Raw genomic sequence first — 7,477 nt, 5'->3', positions numbered from 1 at the left:
GGCTGCGGCGATCCTTCCGCCTCAGCCTTCCGCCTCAGCCTTCCAAGCAACTGGAACTACAGGCACGTGCTACCATACCCGGCTGATTTTTGATTTATTGTAGAGATGAGGTCTCACCAAGTTGCCCAGGCGGGTCTCGAGCCTGCGGGCTCAGGCAGTCCACCCACCTCAGCCTCCCAAAGCGCGGGATTACAGGCTGAGCCACCGAGCTCTGCAAAACATTTGTTTTTTTTTTTGATTAATTTTAGAAACAAGTTCTCTCTCTGTTGCCCAGACCAGACAGAGGTGCTATCACAGCTCACTGAAGCCTTGAACACTTGGGCTCAAGTGATCCTCTTGCTTTGGCCTCCCAATATGCTGGGATTGCAGGCATGAGCCACCACGCCTGGCCCTGGGGTAGGGGGTGGGAGGGTGGTCCTTTAACTAAAAATATACAGAGTGCTTTCCTTCTTGCATGTTTAGGTCACATGTGGAATTATCTCCTGTCACCACCATACCCTACACTCATCTCTCCTCACACACTCCTGGCCCTCTCAAGAAGTTCTGTACTGTTCTAGGCTCCCCCACAGACTAAAGCACTCCCTCCTCTCCAATAGGGTGCTTCCTAAATGCAGAGTATTTACTGTCTAAAAGGCTTATGGTTTTGTTGTGTTTCTTTCTTTCTTTCTCTCTCTCTCTTTTTTTTTTTTTAGGGATAAGGCCTCTTTATGTTGCTCAAGCTAGCCTTAAATTCCTGGGCTGAAGCAATCCTCCCACCTTAGCCTCTTGAGTAGTTGGGACTACAGGTGCAAACCACCATACCTGGTTCTGTTGCACTTGTTAACATTCTTTTATTTACAAAGAAAAGAGCTGCTCAGGCCGGGCTCGGTGGCTCAGCCTGTAATCCTGTGCCTTGGGAGGCCGAGGTGAGTGAATTGCCTGAGCCCGCGGATTCGAGACCTGCCTGGCCAACTTGGCGAGACCTCATCTCTACAATAAATCAAAAAATTAGCTGGATGTGGTAGCGCGCACCTGTAATTCCAGCTACTTGGAAGGCTGAGGCGGAAGGATCACCGGAGCCCAGCAGGTTGAGGTTGTGGTGGCCGGGAGCATGCCACTGGACTCCAGTCTGGGTGACAGAGTGAGACTTCAACTCAAAAAAAAAAAATAAATAAAGAAAGAAAGAGCTGCTCAAAGAAATGGTTGAAAACATTTTTCAAATTGTTCCTGCACCTCCACACCCTGAAAACACAGTTTTCCTTTTGCAGGGTCCCCTCGGAGCTGTCACCTTCCAATTGCCACCAAAATGAGTCCTCAGGAGAACACTGGCTAGTCTTTTTTTTTCCTCTGCCTTGAGTCTTCAGCTGGTTTCCATGGGAGGAGCATGTCACCAAACACAGAACCAGTATAATGTTGACTATGTCAAGGACACATGTCCCCTCTCCATCGCACAGTGCCTTGACACTGAAGGGCACCCTCTCCACCAACTCCCTTCTCATCGTTCCTGGGTTTCTCCATGAGACTGCAAGGTGACAAGTCGAGGAGGGGGAGAGAAGAAGACAGGTAGCCCCACCAAGAAGGAAAAACACAGGTTGCTGAAAACATATAAGAGGGAGCCAGCCCTAAACTAGTCTGGGAGGTGAAGAAAGGCTTCTGGGCAGAGGTGATATTTACACTGGGATAGAAAGGATGGATAGTAGTAAACTAGATAGAGGGAGAGAAAGCCTCCTAGGTGAAGGGAACAGCCTATTCACAGCCTGGAGGCAGGAGAGAGCATGAGCAGCTCAAGAAGCTGAAATAAGGCCAATGTGCTTGGCGAGTAGTGTACAGAGCTGAGAGGAGGGAGGTAGAGATGAGGCCAGGGAGAGGCCATGGGGAAGATTCCAGACTTGGAGGCTTTTTCTGGGTTTGCAAAAGCCTGAATTGCCGAGCTCTTCCAGGGAGAATAACTCTACTGGGCAGATTGTGTGGGCTGGAGTGGAGGTGGAAGCCAGGACGCCAAGTTGGAATTTTCTGGCTTTTCTGCACACTGGGAACAGTTGCAGGGCTGTCTGGATACTGCAGAGCTCAACAAAATACCCGACTCACCACCCTTCTGAGGCTGCCTAGCCCATAGGTGGCAGTGTAAGGGCAGAGGCTATCCGCCTGGTTCTGACACTCGGTGGCCTTGGACAAGGCACCCTCCTCCCCAACCCTGAGTCTTACTTTCTCCATCTGCACAATGGGTATCAATGACAGCTACCTCACAGGCTTATTTTAGGATTCCATAAGATCACTGGTACCAGAGGCTTCATAAATAAAGGCTAGTTATTATTATTTCTATCATTATTATTAATGCACGCAGCCTGTCCCAACTCCTGGGCAATGCTCTGCCTGCTGATTGTGGGACTGTTTCAGGGACAGATACTAACAAGGCACAGGGCTGGGATGTTCTGCTTTTTTGCATACATATGCATCTTGCATTCAGAAAAGCCCCTCCTTCCACTGAGGGTCCAGCGGGGTTGTGCGGGGGACACATTCCAGAAAGAATAACTGTGTAACATGAAACCCTGAATCTGGAAACACAACCTCTATGGGAAATTGGAGGATAAGGTCTGCTCTGTGGACCGCCCAACTTCATTCCATACAAAAGGGATATTGAAACCCAAAGGCCTCGTCACTTGGCCTCCGACTCTGGTCTCACCCCTCTCCACAGCCAGAGAGACCTTCCTAAAAATCAAACTTGACCATGACACTGCCCTGTTTAAACTTTCCCATAGCTTTCCCCCAGGTTCCTCCTCAGGTTCAAGTTCACAGCCCTCATCATGTCTGACCTGTAATGCCCTGTGGCCCATACCTGCAGCCACACCAGAGCCTTGCTCTGACCCAGCCACATTGCTTCCAATGGATCGAGTTCTTTCCTGCCTTGGGGCCTCTGCGCGGCTGTGGACCCCCTTCGGGGTGGGGGTGGGGTCACTGCCAATTCTTTCAGATTCAAAAGCCCACCGACTTTGTCAAACCTCCAAATAGTAATGGAAAGTAGGCCCCAAGGCAGGAAAGAACTTGATCCATTGGAAGCAATGTGGCTGGATCAGAGCAAGGCTCTGGTGTGGCTACAGGTATGGGCCACAGGGCATTACAGGTCAGACATGATGAGGACTATGGACTTGAACCTGAGGAGGAACCTGCGTGGGAAGCTATGGGAAATCCCCACTTTCCAAATGATGAAACTGAGGCCATAAGAACCACCAAGCAGCTTCTACAACTAAGCCTCAAGCCAGACCAGCTGGACTCCAGAATCTCTGAGCACCCAAGAGGAACCACCCAGCCATACTTCCATCACAACAGAAGAGTGGAAGCATCTGAGCCAAGGAGAACACACTGTAGCCTAAGGCAGGGCACTCAACCTTGCTGAACCTCAGTTTTCTTACCTGTAAAGTGGGACTAAATAATAATGCCAGCTCACAGGTAATTTGTGAGTATTTGGGAATACACATGAGGTACCTGGCATATGCTGGCCATTCAGTGAATGGCATGATGCCACCCTCCCTTGATCACTGAGGAGGCTACACCAGTCCAGACCAGCCAAGCCCAGACAACTTACATCACCCAAGGTTAGGCAGCCAGGGCCTGGGAACTATCCCTGCCCTGTTTTCTGTTTTGGGTTTTGTATTTCCCAGCGTTTCCTTTGGAAAAAATCCAGCTTCCTCCCTGCTGGAAGGAGGCAGTGGGGGATTGTTCACGCCTGAGCCTGGATGCTCAGGGGAGCTTTATGGGGAGACAACAAGAGCCTAGAGTTTGGAGTTGGGCCGATTAAGTTTGAATACAGGATCTGACCCTTGCAACACTGTGTGATCCCAGGCAAGTGACATCAAGTCTCTGAGATGCCGCTTTCCTCACCTGTTCAAAGGTCTCATGATCACTACCTCAGATGGTACTAGATGTCGATGAAGGGGTGAGACTGAAAGAAGGTTCTGGTCACACTTCCCCAGGGTACATACAGTATTTCTTTTGGGGGTGGATTGAAGATCCAAGGAGAAGTCATATGTTCACAGTGGGAGTTACCAACACAAATGCTTCCTGGCCAAATGAATCAGGTGGGTGTTTTGCCTAGGGCAGAGGTGGGAGGAGTAAACGGTGGGTGCCCAGTTCAGCTCCAGATCATCAGCCCCCAGAATGCCCCCTAGAAGGCCAACATTATCAGACCTCTGATTACTCTGGAGAAAAATTCAGCTTTTCATGCAAAATCTCATCATTAAACTATGGTAAGGAGCATATACTATATAATACCATTTTTATATAGTTCAAAAACAGGCAAAACTCATATATAGTGATGGAATCCAAGACAGTCCTGTCCTTGAACGAGGATGGGTAGTGTCAGGAAAGGGACATGAGCAAGGATTCTAGGGAGCTGAGAACATTCTCTCTATTCATCTGGGTGTTGGTGGCATGGATGTGTCCCCTTTGTGATTTTATGCTTTGTGCACTTTTCTATATGTCTATTATGCTTCAATAAAAATGCTAGAATAATTTTAAAGCAAGTAAGACTGCAGTGCTGGGAGGAGAGAGAGCCGGTGTGAACCAAACCGAGCACACCTGGAGGCTATGTCCTGATTCCGGGCCACCAGTTAGAGACCTAAGACAGAGGTGTGGGTGCTCTTGGCCCCTGATGCTCTGGCTGGGCTCCTCACCCTTAGGGAGCTTCATAGGAGGAAAGTTCACCCTGCTGGACAGCCCCATCTCTGTTCTACTCTGTCTCTCAGTCAGATCTTCAAAGTTCATATTCTGGAGAAACAGACAAAAACTATCACTTAAATGATAAGATGACACCCCCCAAACAAAAATCTCATTTACTATTAATTTTACTTCACCAAGAATATCCAGAAAACAGTAATCAAAAGGTAGGCTGAGGCCAGGCACAGTGGCTTACATCTGTAATCCCAGCACTTTGGGAGGCCAAGTTGGGAGGATTGCTTGAGCCCAGAAGTTTGAAACCAGCTTTGGCAACACAGCAAGACCAAAAATTTTTTTAAATGAGCCAGGTGAGGTGGTACATGCCTATAGTTCTAGCTACTCAGGATGCTGAGATGGGAGGATTGCAGAAGCCCAGAAGGTCAGGCTGCAGTGAGCTGTGATCATGCCACTGCACTCCAGCGTGAGTGACAGAGTGAGATCCTGACAAGAAAAAAAAAAAAGCAGGCCAAGTTCTGTTTCCAAAAAAGCCTTCCTAGAATCCAAATTTCACCAAGTTCACCTGCCAGCCCTGATTACTCCCAGGTGGCCAATTCAAAGGCTACTGACTCAATGGGCAGCACTCCCGGTGCCCAGGGTCCCCCAGTGTCAGAGGGGTTGTGGTCAGCAGGGGGGATGCCCCAGTGCCACCCCACTGCCTGGTCCAGAGGTCTTGGTTTTGTTTTTATTTTCACTGTCTTTCTTTTCTGCAGGTCAACAGAAGACACACACACCTTCTATATAGAGTGGCACTAGCCAAAACAAATGCATACCAAATGCACTTATTTGCACAGACACTCATAAAAACTTTACTAGACACCAAATAATTACAGGAAAGGGTGACCCTCCAATTCTGCTGAGCAGCCGCAGCGTTTTAAAGTGCATTTAAGATAAAGATCAAATAGGACAGCACTGGCCCTAGCCTCATGTCCAGCCCCCTCCCCAGCCAAGGGCCCTTGAGGTGGAGACTGGCTTTTGTGACTCTGTGTCCAATTCATATAAAATGTCTTTCTGTGAGTTATTCTTAGTGTTTTAATGAGACTTTTATGGTTCCAAATACATCCTGGGCCTTCTCTTTGTTTTGGCTGAGGTCCTCAGTTGGGGAAGTCCTCAGTTCTACATGGGCTGCCATAAGAAAGGAACCCATCCATTTGGCAAGAAATCCAAAGATTCTTGGCAGGGGGGGATATTTGTTTTGGTTTTTGGTTTTTTGAGTCAGGGTCTCACTCTGTCACCCAAACTGGAGTGCAGTGACACAATCATGGCTCACTGCAGCCTCAACCTCCTGGGCTCAAACAATCTTCCCTCCTCAACTTCCCAAGTAGCTGGGACTATAGGCACATGCCACCACACCCAGCTAATTTCAAAGATTCTTAAACAAAGTGCTTTTTAAAAAACAAACATAAGTAACACCTTGAGAGTCCCAAGTGGTTAGTTTCAATGCAATGAACTGAAGCCCCTAATTCTGTTGCCTCCCTAGAGTCTAACTCTGAACAGTTACCTTTAGCCCCAGGCTCCAGAGGGTGAGTGGAGAAGGTTGTGCTGTCTGGACTGGGCATCTGGGTACTGCCTAGGGATCTCCTGTGCCCAGCACACAGCTGACTGGATCCGAGTCTCATCTGCCCTAGAGGCAGGTACGTGGCAGAGTTCACAACAGGTCTGTTTTCACTCAGGCCCTTGCTGGAGGAGGCGCAGCAATTGTGATTTCCCCAAGTCCTGGTAGCAGGACCCCTTCTATCCAATTACTCACCTCATATTTACAGAAGCCTACTAGGTGCTGCACGCTGTGGTGAGTACTAACATTCTATCCTCTCCACATCCCCTGGGATCCATGCTGTTATTATAATGCCCATTCAGATGTGGAAGCTGAGGTCCCACAGCCAAACCCTGAACCAGATTTTGGTGGCTCCCCAACCCACTTTTGACCACTCCTAACCACTGCTTGGCCATGTGAGACCTCAGCCCCAGGCCACCAAGCAAGGGCACTGTCCCCCTCTGAGCTCCAGTCTTGAAGGCTGACGCAGACTTTGGGTCCGAGGGAGCCTTGATCTGACCCACAGTAGAGGAATCCCATGACTCATGGCCCAGACTTTGTGCTGAAAAGTCATGGGTCTGTGGCCAGAGACCCCACCAGCTGGCTAAGGGAGGAGGCTGCAGGGAGAACCAGGGGCTTTGCTGGGGATTGGTTGTTTCTCACATTGTGCACAGGTACACACCAGCCACACAGCCTCGGAGCCTATACTCTGCCTCCCCAGCAAACTTGGCCTAAAATCCTGTCTCCCTGTTACCCCTTTCCCATCAGTCTAGAAAGTGCCAAAGGGAAAATGAGAACCAGCCTCCAGCCTCGAGTCAGAAGGACCCAAGGTGGGCTCTATCCCCAGTCCTTTCTCTTTGTGGGCTCTACATGGGTTCAAGGTCACAGTGAGGTCTCCCACAGGCACAAGAAGACCACAGACACTTTCACCGGTCTGTAGTAAGGTGGTCATGCCACTTTACGGTGGTCACAGAGTCCATCTCTGCTGAACTGACTCTTCCGCCTACATGCCCTGAGGTCAAGCCCCGCTGGGGTCCAAGGGAAAAAGCAGGGTTGCCACTGACTGGAAAGCTCCCGGCAGCACTGGGTCTCTGGGTGTCCCCGCTCCACTTGTGGAGTCTCCGTGGTTCTCCCAGAACCCTGAACCCTGACCACCTCCCAAGAAGACTGGTCTCCAACAACCTGATGCAGGGCTTGAGGCAGTTCAGCCTCTGGCGCATCTGAAGCTCACCAGGGCCCGTGGCGACAGGCCGG

The sequence above is a fragment of the Carlito syrichta genome, unplaced genomic scaffold, assembly GCF_000164805.1.
Source record: "Carlito syrichta isolate Samal-C Ts95f unplaced genomic scaffold, Tarsius_syrichta-2.0.1 Scaffold303365, whole genome shotgun sequence".
NCBI lineage: Eukaryota > Metazoa > Chordata > Mammalia > Primates > Tarsiidae > Carlito > Carlito syrichta.
The sequence above is the reverse complement of the archived record's forward strand: the minus strand, read 5'-3'. Positions refer to the sequence as shown.